The sequence below is a fragment of the Lepisosteus oculatus genome, chromosome 17, assembly GCF_040954835.1.
Source record: "Lepisosteus oculatus isolate fLepOcu1 chromosome 17, fLepOcu1.hap2, whole genome shotgun sequence".
Lineage (NCBI taxonomy): Eukaryota > Metazoa > Chordata > Actinopteri > Semionotiformes > Lepisosteidae > Lepisosteus > Lepisosteus oculatus.
Window position 1 is genome coordinate 4269319 of NC_090712.1, and position 17713 is coordinate 4287031.

At 37.2% G+C, this 17713-nt stretch overlaps 1 protein-coding gene across 5 annotated transcripts in view; it reads left to right on the forward strand.

The window, feature by feature from the left end:
* The first annotated feature begins 426 nt into the window (after positions 1–426).
* Positions 427–17713, forward strand: part of LOC102689135 (sodium/calcium exchanger 1) — a 174503-nt gene continuing 157216 nt past the window's right edge. For 2 of the 5 annotated variants that reach the window (XM_015362607.2, XM_006638515.3), the window contains exon 1: positions 6884–7010. The gene's annotated coding sequence lies outside the window, so the exon portion shown is untranslated. Of the gene's footprint in view, positions 600–6880; positions 7011–17713 lie in introns of those variants that run through there. The other 3 variants (XM_069179873.1, XM_015362608.2, XM_006638520.3) reach the window with 3 other exon arrangements.

A 17713-nucleotide genomic window follows, 5' to 3' on the forward strand; every position in this document is an offset into this window, starting at 1 on the left:
AGTTTAAGTCGGTCTAATTGGGGATAAATCATGTTATGTCGGAGTTTTTGCCCACGTCTCATTTGCAAATTCCAAACCCGATAGTTGTTGGAAGAATTCTGCTGAGTGACCAGAAGGAGCCTGCGGCCAACAAAAAATCATTTCATCAGTAGCCTGAGGAACTTGCCATGTTGGGGATGAAATGTTCTCTTACTCAAGGTCTCGGGATGGCCACAGAACTTAGGTAGCAGTGCCTTTAAAACATCCTTTAATTTCTGTTATTGGTCAGGGCAGATGTTACAGGGAGCTCAGTGAGTTAGGAGAAGAATCTTGGATAAGATTCAAAACCAGATGAGAGGGCAGCTTTGTGTTGCCAAGTGGGGAGTAACACATTCATGCTGTGCAGTATGAGTTAGGATTCTGGCTGCTGTATTTCTTCACCAGCTGGAGCCTTTTGATGGAGTGTGATGGGAGTTCAACATTTCAGTAGAACAGGCAGGAAGACGGAAGAGCGTGATGCAGATTTTCAGCATCTTCAAGGGAAAGACAAAGGTTTTGTATGTCACAAGGCAGTAGTAGTATGATTGTACAAGTGCTGAGATGTCTGTATGGCATCAGAGGTAAGCCTGCTGATTCAGTACACATGATTCTCAATGTAAGATATTGCAGCAGCTGACAGCTTCCACAATTAAACCTGCAGAGGGGCATGTTTCTCAGCTTGTGATACATAATGACATAGAAATTAAATACATAGACATGTAGATTTGTTTAATTTCATAGATATCCAAAAGAAGGGTGCTATAGTATCCAGAAGCAAGACAATTGTTTGAACTGGAAAACTCATGTCTGTATCACCATAGTCATTAGATGACTGGTTGCAGGGCTGATCTGAATTTGCTTTAACAATAGCTGAGCTTTCTGAACAGGCTCATTCACAATCACTTCTTGGAATGTGACACAACAAGTATGATCTGGAGTCGTACCCAGTGGTTTATTTCACTATGGCTCTGCTCTCTGCTTGATCTGTCCGTCTGCTCAAGGTAACTTGATGTGTTTTGATGTGCTCAATCCCCTGCCTGCCATGGTTTATTGGACAGAGGGTGTTTTCTAAGCCAGACCTCTGTAGCACCAACCACACTTTCACCATCTGGTAATCTGGAGAGTGTCTAAATGTCACTGTGCCTCAGGCTCCTCTGTAAATACCAATCTTTCCTCTTGTGTTTATCTGCAATCTCTGCGTCAATGCCTGCAGTAATCGAGAGACTTTTATTTACACAAAGCGTGTAAATATCTGAGATGTAAGGTGTTTATGTGTCTCTAGGAGCTGTCCCCCAATCACATATATCACCTATAATGTTAGGATAAAGAAAATGTAAATATTTTACTCTGTGTTCAGCGAACAGTTAAAGCCGAGGACGGGAGGCACATATTTACACATACAGAAGGGCTGTTGGAGAATGGAACAAACTATCCTGCCATGTTGTTGAAGTAGATACCCTGGTACAGTATGTTTTACATAACTGCTAGGTGAGAAATTCATGCCACTAAGTTAACTAGTAAACGAACTACAGCAGATGAAATACTGTAAATCCTTTTGTTTGTAACCTTATCACCTGAGCCGTTTTCTACAACTTAACGTCTATTGAGTCAAGTTGCTATGAAATTATTCTAATAAACCTTTCAGTCACTGAACATGCCTGTCACACCTGTCTCCCTGGCACTTGGGGCCTTGCTGTAATATTTTAAGCAAACTGAGCCAGTTCTGTGCTGTGTGTGGGTGGTTTGTCCACAGTTTGCCAATAGCAGAGAATAAGGACTTAAAGCGAGTTCTCCCATCAGTTCTACTTTTCAAGAAAAAAAAGTTGGATAAAAAACGTTTCCCCCAGGATAATACAATTCTTGTGTGAAAACCATCACTTAAAAACACAATACTGTTGTGCTTTACTTATTTAACTCTAATGTGTCAAGAAACACATTTGTTTTAGTTGTTTATAACAGAAATTCAGTTATTGTTGCTAAAATGCAAATTGCATTAAGGTCCAGGAATAAGAGTCCAGTTATTCCCGTGTTGTACTGATTCTCTTCATGAAGAACTGCATCAAGAGATACTTTGGAAATACGCAGTCCTGGTAGCTGGTATGCGGTGTTTTTGAATGTCCAGAAGAGTAATGCTGATTATGTACAGTACACATTCTCCACCTATAGTAATTGTAACTCGACTGTTTGTAGATTTTTTAGGTTTCAAGTTGAGATGGCAATCCCCATAGCCTTATGTCATAATGAGCTGAAACAATCTGGTACTAAGCTGGAATTCCCATGCGTAAATGCATTGACATATCACATCCCCGCTACTTTTTTTTCCCTCAGTCTTTCTCCTAATGTCTCTACTGTGACTCAGAAGAGTAATGAGAGCAAGTGGGGGAAATCCAGTTTTAGAAATCCTAAATCATCCAAGGTGCTTGTGACAAGAGATAGGAGACTAATTTTAAATTCCAGGTGAATCTCAGACAATGCTGGAGACTCAGCCACTCCGTGCATTGTGTCCTATTTTCCAGTTTTTCCCATCACAAAGGCACCCACTGCTAAACGTGAGAGGTGAACCAAACAGTTCACTGTCCTCTTGTTTGGGTTCATCTTCATGACATTTGATCCCTAAAGCTTTCATAGGAAAGGGATGGAGTAGAGGTTATATGAAAACTGTTCAGATCACTGTCTATCCAGGTCTAGAGATACAGTTTAGGTATTTACACCACAATGTGTTTCCAACTGTCTAGTTACAGAAGGAAAAACTTCAGGCCTTAGATAGAAACAATTGTCCATCCTTTGCAGAGCGCAGAACAGATTTCTGGTCTTGAATATATTTGTGTTTTGTGTTTTGAATACATTTCCTGTTTTGTGTCTCTGACATTGTCTTCTTGCTGTTTAAATTACTTGACACAATTGCTGTATGATTATTTTACTTTTTTTTTGTTATTCAGACAAAAAGAAATTGTAATAAGCCTTCTCGATGCTGAAGGTGAGGAACATTTGTTTTGAAAGGCTTTTTGCAGATATTTTGCTGGACAATTAATTAGCAGAGATAATAATAAAACAATGTGTAAATTAAGCCTTAATCTGATTTTGATTTCAAAACACTGCTGTTTATGAATAAATATAAGAAAGGTTAAAAATGAGAAGTGACCATTTAGAACATGTAGATTGACAGTTAGTAGCTTATTAGTTAGTAAATTATTGATCCAAGGTTCTCAATCAGCTGAAGGAAGGCAGTGTATCAGCTTCAACAACATGGTTGGGCCACTTCTTTTAGACATCCACAGCCCTTTGCGTAGATAAGTGGCTCCTGTTCACGGAAAATGCTCTTCATAAGAGAAAAGTATCATTACTTATAAACATATATTTATAAAAACTTTGTTTTATAAAGCGAAACGTAAAAAAAACACAGGGATTGGGTTTCCTTTTTTTAATTTTCCAAATTAAATGATATTTAACAAAGAATATAAATTTCTAAATATTAGTAATGTTTTACCACTTACTGTAGGTGTAAATTGACCTTGTCCTAAAGACTCGGCAAATGTGAGACACTCTCTATTGTATTTGTTCTCTAATGTCCAAAAACGGTTACCCAGATTTTCATGCCACATTTTTCTGTCTTCATATTTTAAGAAAACAGAATTGTATGAGGTTCACAATTGGTTAACAGGTCTTATTCCAGAATTCTGAAGTATGCTGCAGTTTTCTTTTTTCTTGATAATGAAAGCCCGAGTAATGCCTAGTTGTGTTCAGCTGAAATGCACTTTTGACAGCCCTATAATTTTGAATATCCCACTGACCCTATTAACCTGCATGAAGTATTTGCATAAAAGCCACAGCACTAAGGAAACCAGTGATATAAAGAAATCAAGTTGAAAGCAGATTGTACAGATTGGTTTGAATGTGTGGAAGCCTGGAGCTCCAGTACTTTAGATTCAACCTTTTAATTATTATTATTTTAGAAAATGTCTTTCGCCTGCACATGGAAGAACATTTCTGTTAGATTTCATTAATGCTCTGAATGCTCTACACTTCTATATGTCTTCAACAGATGCATGAGAACAGCCTTCTTGTGCAAAGGAGAGCCATACTTTGGTTGCAACGTTCCCTAGTGATCATGGTTTATTTATTTTCTAATTAGTTGCACCATGCCTGAAAGCATTTTGAAATATTACAAAAGCCCATTTCTTCTATCCCAACTGTGTGAATTTATGTAACCATTTCTGTTCAGCAGATTGTGTCGCTTACTGGGACCAGTAATGAAACTCCAATTGGAGGAAATAACGAATCTGTTGTTTGATTTGTAGTGACAGGATCTTTTACCATTGAGGAAGAGGGTCCTTTTTAAAATGACCCTCCTAATTGCTTTTAATAGCAAAAATCCATTTTTGTTTTCTGCTATCGATTTTTCCAAATCGGCAGTCAATGTTTTTTCGAGGACTTGCTTGTTCTTCCAGTTTTTGTTTTCAAACAGCTCTCCAGCTGAACGATAAGGGATGTTCCCCGAGTCAGAAGCATGCATGAACGCAGATGCTTTCAGGGGGACTGAGGGATGGAGGAAAAACGTAGTTGTTTTTTTTTTACTTTGCAATGCATGCTGTAAACAGTGATGTAATAAAATATTTTTAAAACAGTTTCAGAGAATGGCATGTGCTTTGGAGACAAACTTTACAGGCACCGTTTTGTTCTCTGGAAACTGGACATTTCTTGCAAGTGCTGTCTGTTGTATGACAAGACTCCCCGTCCCCGGGACACTTGTGCCCTCCTGTCATTTTCTGATGTGAGTTTGCTAAGCTGGCCAACTGCTCCTGCCTTTGCCCTGGCACTATGCACCTGCAAACAAAACGAACATGGCAGCCCATCTTTGAGGACTTCAACGGTTTAGACCTACTATTCTAGCTGCTGAATATTGGAACTAACTGAGGAGGTCTGAAGTGTGTACAATGCTGATAAAAATCAATACCTCTCCTTTATGAAGCAGTTAGCTTGCAAGCCTTCTTAGAGAAAAGATATTGAGCCTGACATTAAGTTTGAGAACTGACAGGCCTTCCTTTTCATCTGTTAAAGTTATCGTTCCTTTTAGAAGAACAAGACAACGTAATGATTGCCCCAAAGGAGAAACCGCTTTTCTGAGGAAGAAATAGATGAACCTTGCATTTCGACAAAAGAAATATAATCCAAGCGTAGCCCTGCAAATGTTTAAGCCCATTTGCAATAGTTAATAGGATGGTATACTGTTGAAAAGCAATGAACATCATATTTCAGTCCTGTATTAGTACAGTCCTCCAGCTAAAATAACTTCTGATCAGGGCTGTCAAGTCTTAAATGTATAGTTTTATTATGTTATAAAGATAATGTTATTCTTGCCCAATTGCAGAACAAATCTCTGCTTTTGTTAGATACCTTGCTCAATACAAATGTTCTATAGAACTGAAACAAACTATTGTTTCAAAACAGCTCCGGTACTCATTTGTTCAATGAAATTAAAGTTTCATTCTGCTATCAAATGTGCAGTACGTGATCGTTTTATATGAATAGTCCTACAATACAGAGCACCACATCATGACTGCTGTGGGAGCAAGACAGCAATGTTTCCAAATGAAGTACAAGTATTGGGATTAAACTCTGTACTTTTGTTATAAACATAATTTTACTATTTTGTACTCTATTTTGGGTTGCATTAACTGTTAACAGATAGCTGTTGTATTGTTTCACAGTTACTTGTGCATGATCCTTTGAGATACCACTGTATGTTTAGAAAAAGAGAAGGTTTTAGCAGTCCTCTGCGATATTTGTAGCTGTATTCTACAGTATAATTATTTGTAATTGCAAATTGCAATTTAAACTCCTAAATGTTATGTTTGTCAGCAGTTTCAAGGTGTGATATAAAAAAGGAAAGCTTGATGGGGCCAGTTCACTATCTTACCCAAAGTTTCTTAAATTTAGACTTCTTAATGCTTCACAAAAGGAATAAAACCAAGGGCTTGGTAATTAAACTGACCTACTGGATATTAGCTGATCTTAAAGGTGTCAAGATTGCTACAGGGTACCTTTGCAGGGCTCAGAATCTGCTTTTCTGCTCTGCAGAAGACCTGGGAGCTATGACAGAGGCATTTTATAATTCTCCTGTATCAGTTTGCCACAGTAATATTCTTTTTCACCCTTCACATATGCATACATACACAAACTGGGAGAAATCATTACTGCTTGCCACGGTGCTGAATACACCCCTTCATGCATCAGTGCCATTAGCAATGACCTCGAAGCCTTCAGGCCCCGTGGAGGAGCAGTTTGTGATTGGCTGATATATCACTTTTACACGGTTGCCACTTTGCAACACTGGAAATGGGCCCTGAAGAGGAGCTGGAGGGGTCAAACAGAGCCCTTCAGGACATGCATTAAGAGGAACTCATTGGAAGGGAAGAAGACATGGTTAACAAAATGCATAGGGAGCTTAAGTGAAGAGATTAAATGGTGTTGGACACCTGTTGTCCAGTACCCTGACTCTGGATAATAATGTCCTTTCGCAGGCCATGGCTTCCTGAGCATAAAGGAATAAAATGGTTCTCGATGGCACAAGAAAAATACACAATTTGTAGCTCTAGGGAGATCGCTAATAGCCATAAGTGTCTTCTGCAGGTTGTGGGTGTAAGGGAAAATAACTGTGGCACATGTGGAGTATCCTGCTGGGAAACTGGCGCTTCTGTTGTCGACAAGAAAGTACCAGCCAGAGAGAGGAGGTTATCTTTCATGTGCTGGTTCGGCCAGAAGCTGCCAGATAGCAACATTTCCACAGCCTGGAGTAACTGTTAGGAACAGGTCCATGTATGGAAGCAGACTGAGAAAGGGGGAGATAAGCTCTGACCAGCTATGCAAACCATGTTTAGAGACACTTGTAGGACAAGCACCTCAAATCATGTCTTTCTGTTAAATGTAGTGAAGTTACTATATGAGGTTCCTTTTCCTACCCAGTTTCACAGATCTGCAGGGACTACACAGAGGTGAGTAGCAGCTTGTTTTGCACTTTTTTGGGGAAACCAGCTACATAGCACTGAAATTTAAAAAGCAGAATGAAGCTGTTCCAAAGAGGAATTTGTGCTCTTCAATGAATCTTGTCATTATGGGCTGGACAACTGCTATGAACCCAGTAAACTTAATACGTTTTGATTTTTGATTAATAGCATACATCCCTTTTTAAGTCACAAGATTAAATTACTTTTTAGTAGTTTCGTCTTTTTGCTTGATATTTTCTGACCACTGTAATCCCAGAAAGTTAGCAAAAGGGCTACAGCCCTAATCTTCATTGCCTCAGAACATGTGCATGAAAATGTATAAATAAGTAACAAAAATGAAAGCTTGTCAAATACTGAAGGAACATGAATTGGATCCTGAATTAATAAAATACTGTGTGGCTGCATTATTTTCCTAAGCTTTTTTGGTATAGAAAAAAAAGACATTTAATACTGAAACAAATTGTTTTCCCTTTTACTTGCAATGATGAATCACATCCTGTTGGGCTTAATGTAAGCTTGGAGCTTGCCATGCGGAGAAATGGTTTTCATAAGCTTCTAGCATTCTCTCCACTGCCCTGCGTCAGATTTAATATTTCCTTGGCAAAAAATATCTTGCTGGCAGTATGGGAAAAGGTGGTGGTGGTGGGGACCTCAAACATCATTAAAAAACATGGAAAATCTCAAAGTGAAATTGAAAACGTAATAAAATCTACAAAGTAATAGTAGTATCTTAAGATAATTATGTATAATTATATATTACTGTATATAAGCGCACAAAGTTTAAATATTTTTTTACGTTACTGTAGCATTGTCAATATTTTGTGGCATTGTACAGTATATCACCTTCACAGTCTTATTTCTAAATATTCTGGAGACCCTGCATCAAGCATGTACAGTACAGCTTAATTTCAGGTACACTTAGGAAGGAGTTAGTTGCTGCTCCTCTTCCTGCTTTGTAAATGTTTAATACTGTAGAAGCAGCTAATACTGAACCTTTCTTTGAAGAATCCTAATTGCTTCTTTCGATGCATTATTGTAAGGTCAAATACAGTTATATTTATATCCGTATTATTAAATGGAAAGTACTGTATATGAAGACTGAAGGAATATAAATATACTAATGCATAATTTAGCTAATGCACAATATATTGATTAGTTAAAAAGCAGCGGTCCCTGTTTAACTTGTCTCCTGGAATATTTTTATAGCTTATTATTCACTTCCGTTTTAAAATATTTTGTTCCTCGGGTGCTGTGCATTACACACAATGTATGGATGGTGATCAAAAAAATTGCCAGGCTATTGCTGCCAAGGACTATTTCAAGGGCATTACATACAGTAAGTGGAATGGCTTCCAAATTTAAAGCACAGATTTTTGTATATGCTCATATCGTAGACGTGTGTGTACACTATATGAATCTAAGCACTTTTTCATCTAGTCCATATAAACGCAAGAAGGGACACTGGAAATACCCTATCATTGTTTTGGTATTGTTTCCTCCTCTGAAGTCCATATTATCTAAATGGTGTAAAATATCGCACTGAATATCATTTGTATCATTCTGCTGCAAGGTGAGTGGGGAGAAGTGGAAAATGTTAAAACATTTGCAAAGCTGTGAAACAATCAATATTTAACGGCATATGCAGTAGCTGTTGAATCCCAGTATAAATAGAATTGTATGAAATGTAAACACAAACAACTATTCAGCAATCTTTATTTCAGATATGCATGTGGAAATGTAGATATACCCAAGAGCTCATGAGCTGAATTGCTTGTTCCCTTAGGTATTTTGTTTAGAGAGACTACTGTAACAGTCACTAACTATTCAGTGTCCTGTCTTGCCTAACTTTCTTGTGTGTTCCTTTTTGAAAATAACACAAACTTTACATCATTTCTGTAATCACCTGTAGGTCGTTTATACTGTGGGTTGTTTTCAAAAGGGTGGTCTCTGCAACCTAGGGGAAGCCACACTAAGTCCCACCCCTTCATCTGGGTGCACCTGCCTGCGATATGGCTGCACTGTCTTGCTCTTAGGAAAAGCTCATCCAGACATGATAGAGTGTTAATTATTTCATAGCTTTGAAGGAACACATTTGTGACATTAAACACAATTTTAATCAGGTGTTGAAAGCAACGAATGGTGAAAATGTTTTCTTTGGCCACTGTCCTGTAGACATATCCTGAGTTCTGTATTCCCATCACAAATTTTTCTTCTCAAGCCCTCTCAAATTCTGCAAGGAGAGTAATAACGGGAATTCACAGTAGGTCACAGATTTATGTTTTACAAGCATAGGTGTTAACACATAAAGCATACTACAATCTGCATGTTTAAAAAAAAAGGAGAAAAAAAACATACCACTAGATCAGCTATCTACACGTCTGAATAAAGAGGGGTTTTTTTCCAATGAGAGAATAATAACAAATTCATTTCTTGACACTGAGTGTAAATGGATTATAAAAGCTGTTTCAGCGTATAATGATGCCTGAGAAATATGAAGGTCATTCTGTGTTTTCAAGGTCCTTGGCTCAGAGCTCAGAGACAGCAGTGTGCTCCCCCTGCTGAATGTCTTCTAGTTGTGCTCTGACATTAGCCACTGCAATGCTCATTCAGCAGAAAAAATACTAAAACACTGTGGAGTTTTCACAACACAAATTCTACAGCACCCTGTTTCTCTCATCAATAGATTGACTGTAATGGCTTAAAGCAATATTAGTTTATGTAATACTTCATAATGCTAATTTTTACTGTGCCAAAATTTTGCCAATAGCTGCGGATTGTCAGCAACTGTTATAAATAAGCTCTCTCCCTACAGTATATGCAGTATATTCTGACAAAAAACGTCTGCCTCAATAAGACTTTGCAGCAGCAAAGTGCTCGCTGCCTGACATTTCGATGCGGGTTTTCAAAGGAACGCTTTGTTTTTCTGTGCAGAAGCTTTAGATTTCTGAGGCAAACCTTGGCCATTGAATAATTTTGCTTTTGTATTACTAAAAAGCTTAGTATTAGCAAGCCATACAGATTTAAACGTATGTTCTTTATCTACGCAGAGGGGAAACAACTTCAAATTAAATTATATTTGAGCTGTTAATGGCTACTCAGCTCCCGAAATCTTCAGCTCTAACTTGGTACCCACTGGTCATGTGCATCTCGGCTTGTCTGTAAAAGCCAAAAGGAGGACATCTTTTATTTCTTCACAGTGGAAGGGGACTGAAGAATTGCTTGACTGAGGTATTTGTACCTGAGGATTATCTACTTTCTCTGTATTAGTGGGATGGTATCTTACCTCTACAGGTATTTTAGTATGAATGTGAATAGTGACTTCTATTCTAGTGCTCTTCTTATCTTCATACAATACTTCCTCTATTAATTGAGTATATTGTATAGCAGGATAAACTTAAAATCACATCCTGAAGACTCACAAATCGCACAACTCTAATCACAATTTGAACGCAGGCTCAGAATGGCAGCTGTTTCACCCTCCGACACAATTCTCAGTTTAGAAATTGGAGGGGCAGCTATAAGACATGATTCAAAGCCTTTCTAACTCAATACCGTGAATGCTTACATAACCTTGTGAGCGTTAAAGGTACAAATTCTAAAAATCTCCCTTCTTGCCACATTCAGTGTTCTACTTTGCTCAATACCCGCTCAATAAATATTAGAAAATAAACACTATCCCTGTATTATGCACAGTGCTGGAATATTGTGTTATTTCCAATAACATTAGTGAAGTAGTTCCTTTTTTTAAGACATGACAAGTGCTTGAATTTGGAACGTGTATAAAACTTCTCTTCACCTCCACAGTTTGACAGTCCTGACCCCCATACATTCATTTAAAAACTTACATCAAGCTCTAGGCATGCCTCCTTCTATACATCTTTAATTAGGTACTGAGTTAATCTGTTGCTCTGCAGACGCAGTAATTATGCTGTTCCTGATACTGTGCAGTGGACTGTACAATCTTAGCAATTCCAAGAACGCCAGTATCAGAGATGATTGACCTCATATGGCTTTTATCCTTTTCCGTGGCTCTCTTACAGATGAACTTCAGTAACAGCAGAAAGTCTTCAGCTGGGACTATTGGGGTTCATGTTTCGTAATGATTGCAAAACCAGTGGTGACGTGCGCCTGCTAACCCACTGTGATTGTGTGACATCGTAGTTGTGTGCTTTCTAAAGTAATAGTAATAAAGAAGCCCCACTCCAACAGTTAAAAACACCCAAAGTGCATTTGCCAGTATTTTCGTAACCTAAAAATAGAATGAATTGCTAATTTTATTTGGCTGGTGCTTTTAACCAAAGCTACTTCCATTTGCTCCATTTGGACAGCACGATGTTTTACTGGAGCAATTTGGTTGAAGTATCTTGCTCAAAGATGCAACTGCAGTGTCTCACTTAGGATTTGAACCTTTTTTGAACCTCATTTATTGTCTGGAATAATTTGAAATTTAAGAATGTTTTCTTCTATACTGTCTTTAAGATGCCCTGGATTTATTTTATTTTGTTACTTTATGTGATTTACATAGACATTATCATGCACATGTTGCATGTGTGAGGGTCCTCCTAATGCTTTGTGTTAATGATGTTCTGTACCCACCAGTTAAATTAAAACAAACTAGTGTTTTGTACAGTGGACATGCACGAGGCTACCACAGTCATACAGAAACAGTAATATTACCGTGCTGATTTTGATTCAGAGAGGCCTCTGATGGGAGTGATGGGAGATACTAATAAAACACTGTACTATCTGAGGACTCATTAGGTTGAAGTTACTGTAGGTCTGATCTGAAAGTTTAAGGAGCCAATATATACTTTTTTAAAAGCTACTCTTAATTTTGATACCCATTTTAGCTATAAAGGTTTTTATTTCCAATCTACAGCTTTCATACATTTGAAATGCAGAACATGGCTCAATAATACAATAATGAACGTGACCCTCTAGTCTTTTTATGGTTCAAGTCACCTCTTCATTTTTGACAACAACAGGTCAAATATTTTTACTCTTTTCCATTAATTTTCTTTTTTAGGAAGTGTGATTTCTACACACCATGACCCATCTTAATTGATAGTGAAAAATGCCACTGACTAAAGGAACAAGTTCACTTCAGTGGCTGTCCAGCCTCTTGTCCGTAATCAACTTAAAAACCACTGTGAAGTTATTTGAGGTGAACGTCGCCTGCACTGTGGTGACTCAACATGACTGCTGGGGCCTAGTGTCATGTTTTTCATCTCAAGAAGAAAAGCAGAGTTTTAATAAAGACACACATTTTTTTTTCAGACTGAACACACAGAACCTTCTGTGAGTTCCTTCATTAAGAAGATGTCAAATGACTTTGTTTTATGGATTGGGTAGTAGAAAGAATAGGCTTAGATATGGCCAATGCTGTTACTGTATTTGTACTGTATTCTGTTTTGAAGATCTGACAAATTCAGGATCATACTCTTGCCCTTCTAAAACTGGACCTGCATCAATAGATGTCTCTGAATCCACCTTGAGTCGAAATGTACTGGAATGAGAGCTGAACTCTTCATCTCTGTCTTTTTGAGCATAATTCAAAGAATGTTCACTTGAGCTTCTAACATGATGCAGTTCTGTGGTTGGTAGTCTGTTGAGCTTGCTGTCACTCTATGGGGACCTGACTCTTACTGCCATAATTAGGTGGCATATAACTAAGTTCTTTTGTTGTGATAAAACATGAAATCCCACTGTTGTATGGTGAATTAGTCTTATACTGTATCTCTGTATTCAATTAGGAGAGTTACTTTTTTCATATTCTTTTAATGATAGTTGATAATTTTTTTATTATTCTTTTAGTTTTCTGTTTTTAATAAAAGGCAAGGAATCTTATATTTGAAGTGAAACATGGAGTTATGCATAAAGATTTTATGTTTGCTTTCTTTAATACTGTGCTCTATACCTACAGCTCGCTCTCATTTCCATATACTAATGTGTGCACTGTGCAGTTCAATACTTTGGATTTTCTAAGATCATTATTCTACAATATGTCAAAAACCTGACAGCTTGGAACTGTACAGCCAAAGCAAATTAATGCTGCATAATGCCTTCAAAATCCATGAAACACTATGCATTGTGCATCACCAGTACAATTCCCCATGTCATTTCTTCTTGAATAAAAGGTTCCTCACATATTTATCATAAATAAACAAACACATAACCACAAACATTTAAAAAGTATCTTTAAAAAGAATCTTGGAGTGTATTTTGACATTAAAAGAAGCAGTGTAATTAAACTGCTCCTGATTAATACTCCTCATGGATGCACAGTAACTTTATTATGTATTACACTGCACTGGAGATTGCAAATTATAGAAGAGATATTGTAACAGAGGAATACTGAATATTAAAATTTCAATTCATAGGACAGGTAGTATTTATTTGTCTTATTTGATACCTGCTGGAGACACAATAATTGCTCAAAGGCAAAAGCTACTCTACCTCTAGTATCCATGACCCAGTGGCAGAGAAACAGTAGTAAAATATGTTCCATTGGATATTGGAGTTATCCAAATACTCCTATATATATAAATATAGCCTGTGGAAAATTCCACTTCTATGAATTACAGTCCTGTCCTATCAACTACAGCATGGTTATAAGATAAATGGGTGTCTAGATATCACACAAGATATCTTAACAGTGATATTAAGAGAGGTATTAAAAGATATTAAAAGACTTGTTTGTGGTAAATGATGTTTCTTTATTTTTGCTGTTCCCCTTTTACTGCATGTAATTACAGTGCTTAATTAGTAGCTGCATTTTGATTGGGATTTAAAAGGAATGCTATGTTTTCATTCAGAAATATGTTCTGGCAATAGAGTGTATAGGTTTATGCAGTGCAGATGAAAGGTATGGATTATTGTACAGTAAGATGATTTGTAATACTGACATAATTGTACTGTACCAATACCCCTTTTCATTATTATTTTTTTGTTGTTCTGAAGGAGAATGATTTTCCCCGAGCAGAAAGGCAACTTCCCAGTACAGTTAACCAACAACTAATCCAAAATGGCCTCCAAATAAGTTGCACAGTGCGACAAGTGTCTGTTTCCTCTGTCCTTATGCGAGAATTGACGATTCATCGTTTCCATCGGAAAGTCCTCCTGCTGCGGGTTTCGCTCTGACCACGTCACATCTAACAAAGTGTGGGATCAGCAGACTGATCAGGTGGTCGGGTGACTGACATTCACAGGCAATGGCGAGTTACAGGAGCAAGAATCTTTTTAAAAAGTAGCAAGAGACCCATTTTCTGTTGACCAGCAACTCACCCTCAACTCCCAACTGAAGGCTAATTGTTGTTGTTTCCACAAATTCAGCTAAAACTCTACCTGAGCAGTCTCACCGGTCATTCGCAAGAACTTTGTGAGACAGAATCAGTACCATTGAAACTACAGCAGTTCTCCCGAGCCTAAATTTGTGTGGGTGTATGGCAAGGCATAGTCTGTTCTTCAAGGTTGACCCCTAGAGACCCTGATAGCCTTCAGTTGCCCTATGACAGGAAGTACTGTGTAGCTAGTGGCTAGGAATTGACTGAGGGATGTTAATCTAATCAGCAAAGGACAGACTGAGCATGCCAAATGGGGGTTATTAACTCATTGTACAACACCAAACATGTAATCAAATGATGAAGAAGAGGAAAAACACATTTTCTGTTCTCAAGGCTGTTTTCAAATCAAGTCTTTTCCATTGGGCACATACTCTGTTGCTGCAAATTAAATAGTCCAAAAAACGTATCTCAAAGCTCAATGAGAAAAAGTCACAAGGGGAAATACATTAGTGCTATACTCGAATGCATTTACAGTATGTGATGGCTAAACCTACAGAGTATGCAGTGTTTTAACGTTTTCCTCAATGGAGCAATTCATCAAGTGTCCAGCAGGTGGATTTAAGATCTTCACTAATGAACCATATTTATGGAGTGGTCAGTAAGGCATGAGACACCTCCAACAGAAAATAATATAGGAATACATGTATACTCATAATTAATAGCATAATTAATATTGGCATTAAATTGTTACTTAAGCTCTTACATTAGTAATGCAACCCTAACCTCTGAATTACATGGGCCGTTTTCTCGTGGGACATTAACGGGTGGGTTTCACCAGTGACCATGTTCTGTCCCCCATCACTGAAGTGTGACTTTATAGAAATCTACATCTTGCCTGCTGGCCAGGCTGATGGATTGTTTGCAATTTAGGCTCATTGGAACAGAGCTGCTGAATAATGGCACTGCATTGCAGCTTTAAAGCATATCATTGATTAGAAGTCTGTGATAATATGGTCAGCATATACTGTACCTGTACATGCAGCCATGAAGCTGTTCTGTCTTGAGGTCTCCCTAAACTACTCCTGGTTATTGGTACCTGTATTATAAGTGTGTGATTGTTAAAAATCTATTGAGCAGCAGCCTTTTCTGTTGCCAAGGTCTTGAGAGCACATTATGCAGTACCATCTTTTGCTATGTATCTTTTTGATACAATATGCTGCCTTCCTTAACCAACTTTGGTTTATTTTTCTCATTGTTGATGTATCAAGAGGTTAGTAAAACGTTTTTTATTCTCCTGGAAAGTGCAATGGAAAACTGGCACAAAGATATTAAAAGACATGTTACTATTTTAGAAATCTTAATACAGTATATACAGTAGATATAATTTAGACCTAAAGTATGTAGGTATTTAACTATAAATACTGTGCATCATTTTAGACAGCTTTGATACAAACAGGAGTTACTATATACAGTACATTATGAACATCAACAATTTACTCAAAGCCTCAAATAATGTTTTCTACTGTTATAGCCAATGTTGAATGTTACTAATACAGTTTAGTCTGAGTGAGAAGAAAACAAGCTTGTTATTTTGCCATATTTATATAACATTGATCGCAAACTTTACAAATGTAGTCACAACAAGTCTAAGTATATTATACATGCACAGAAATTCTTAAGTGTCGTGATCTCCAAACCATCGCATTTCCCGATCAAATTGAATCGACTCATTGTCAGGTGGTCCTCATCATTGACATTTTTCCTCTCTGTACAACCCAATGGTTAAGGGGCTCATTTTTGTGCTGCAAAACATATACTTTTGAGATGTGTTAAATGCACAATAAGAAATCTATGTGAAATGGAGCAATAAAAATAGATTTTGTAAACTACTAAGGATTTACAGCAGGTGAGACTAACCAGTTTACACTCCATTGATAAAGGTTATATTCCACCTTTCTGCCTTCTAGGCTTCCAGTACAACAGGAGCTATAGGCCGACCACTAATCCTTTCCACTGACTTCCTGCTGTCATCTACAGTACATTGCCTGAACAACCGCTATAGACAGAAATAAATATAAATTAAAATATTTGTCAAATCGTCACAGCTGTTTTCTTTCATAAGTTTATGAAAAACAAAGCAAGCAATGTAAATGATCATTAAGCCCAATTAGGATGACAACCAATGTTCCAGAGCATCAATTGAGTTAAATGAGAAAAGGGCTACATTTCAGTTCTGATTATTACAATTGTTTTAAAGTGGTTGTATTAACATACACTGTATATGGATATTGCCAATTAAATTCACACTTTTACTGCAACAGACTTTAAATGAGCAAAGCCTGGTTCTGTGAAACTCTGGAATGTGACTTGTTTACTTTTTTGTTTTTAATTGTTTATGAGCAGGTAGAAATCATGAGTTGATCTTTTGATGGAAAGTTTCCTTCTGAACTGCAAGTTGTACAAATATTTCCATTACATTGCAACATTGGAGAGTACTGCTGTTTAGCTTTGCCCTATTTTACTGCTGTGAATATTTCCAATGCACAGCAGAAAATTTGAATTACAGTACTTTACTGTTTGTAGTAAGAAATTAAGTAGGAATATTCACTTTTTGTGACAAAAATGTTTCTGCCCCTTTAAAGCTGAAATAGCAAAAACTGGGATATTTCTTTGGTCAGAATACCAAATAAAATATATAGTACAGTAAACTAAAGAGATAAAATTATGTGCGAACATACTGCATAAGGGTACATTAAATGTTAATGAAGTTCTGGGTTACATTACAAGTGATGAAACATTTGGAGTGACTTAATGTGTCATATCCATATGCCTATATTGTATTGTAATTATCATGATAATGTGTTTGTCTTGTGAAAAACAATTAAAGGAAAACCATGATATATTATAATGAATTAAGGCTTATGCAGATTAAAAAAGATTACATAACAATTAATTGAAATGGTGCCTGTTTCCAAGAAAATACCCAATCAAAACACACTGCAGATATCTTGATGGACTGCCCTTTGATCTGTCAGACAACTACTGTAGGTGGTTGCTCATCTGGTAATTAGGTCTCTCAATGTTTACATGGGATGAATTCAAGACGTGTGTGTGTCTGGGGGTCTTAATTTAGTACCAAGACGTTTTCTATGTCTGCAATTAGAGTAAGTAAGATATTATGGAATTTAGAAGGACCTAGAAGCACTCGGTGTATTGCCTCATACTTAGATTTTATCCCTTTATTGTGCCAGGCAAGACAATGAGATCAAATTCTAATTCACGATCCTAAACGCTCTATAAAATGTTATGTTAGTCAACGTATAGTTTACATCTTTTGAAAGTATTTCAGGAACTGCAAAGCAGCTTTTGAAATTCAGTGAAGTTGTGGTAAAAAGGGTCTTTTTGATT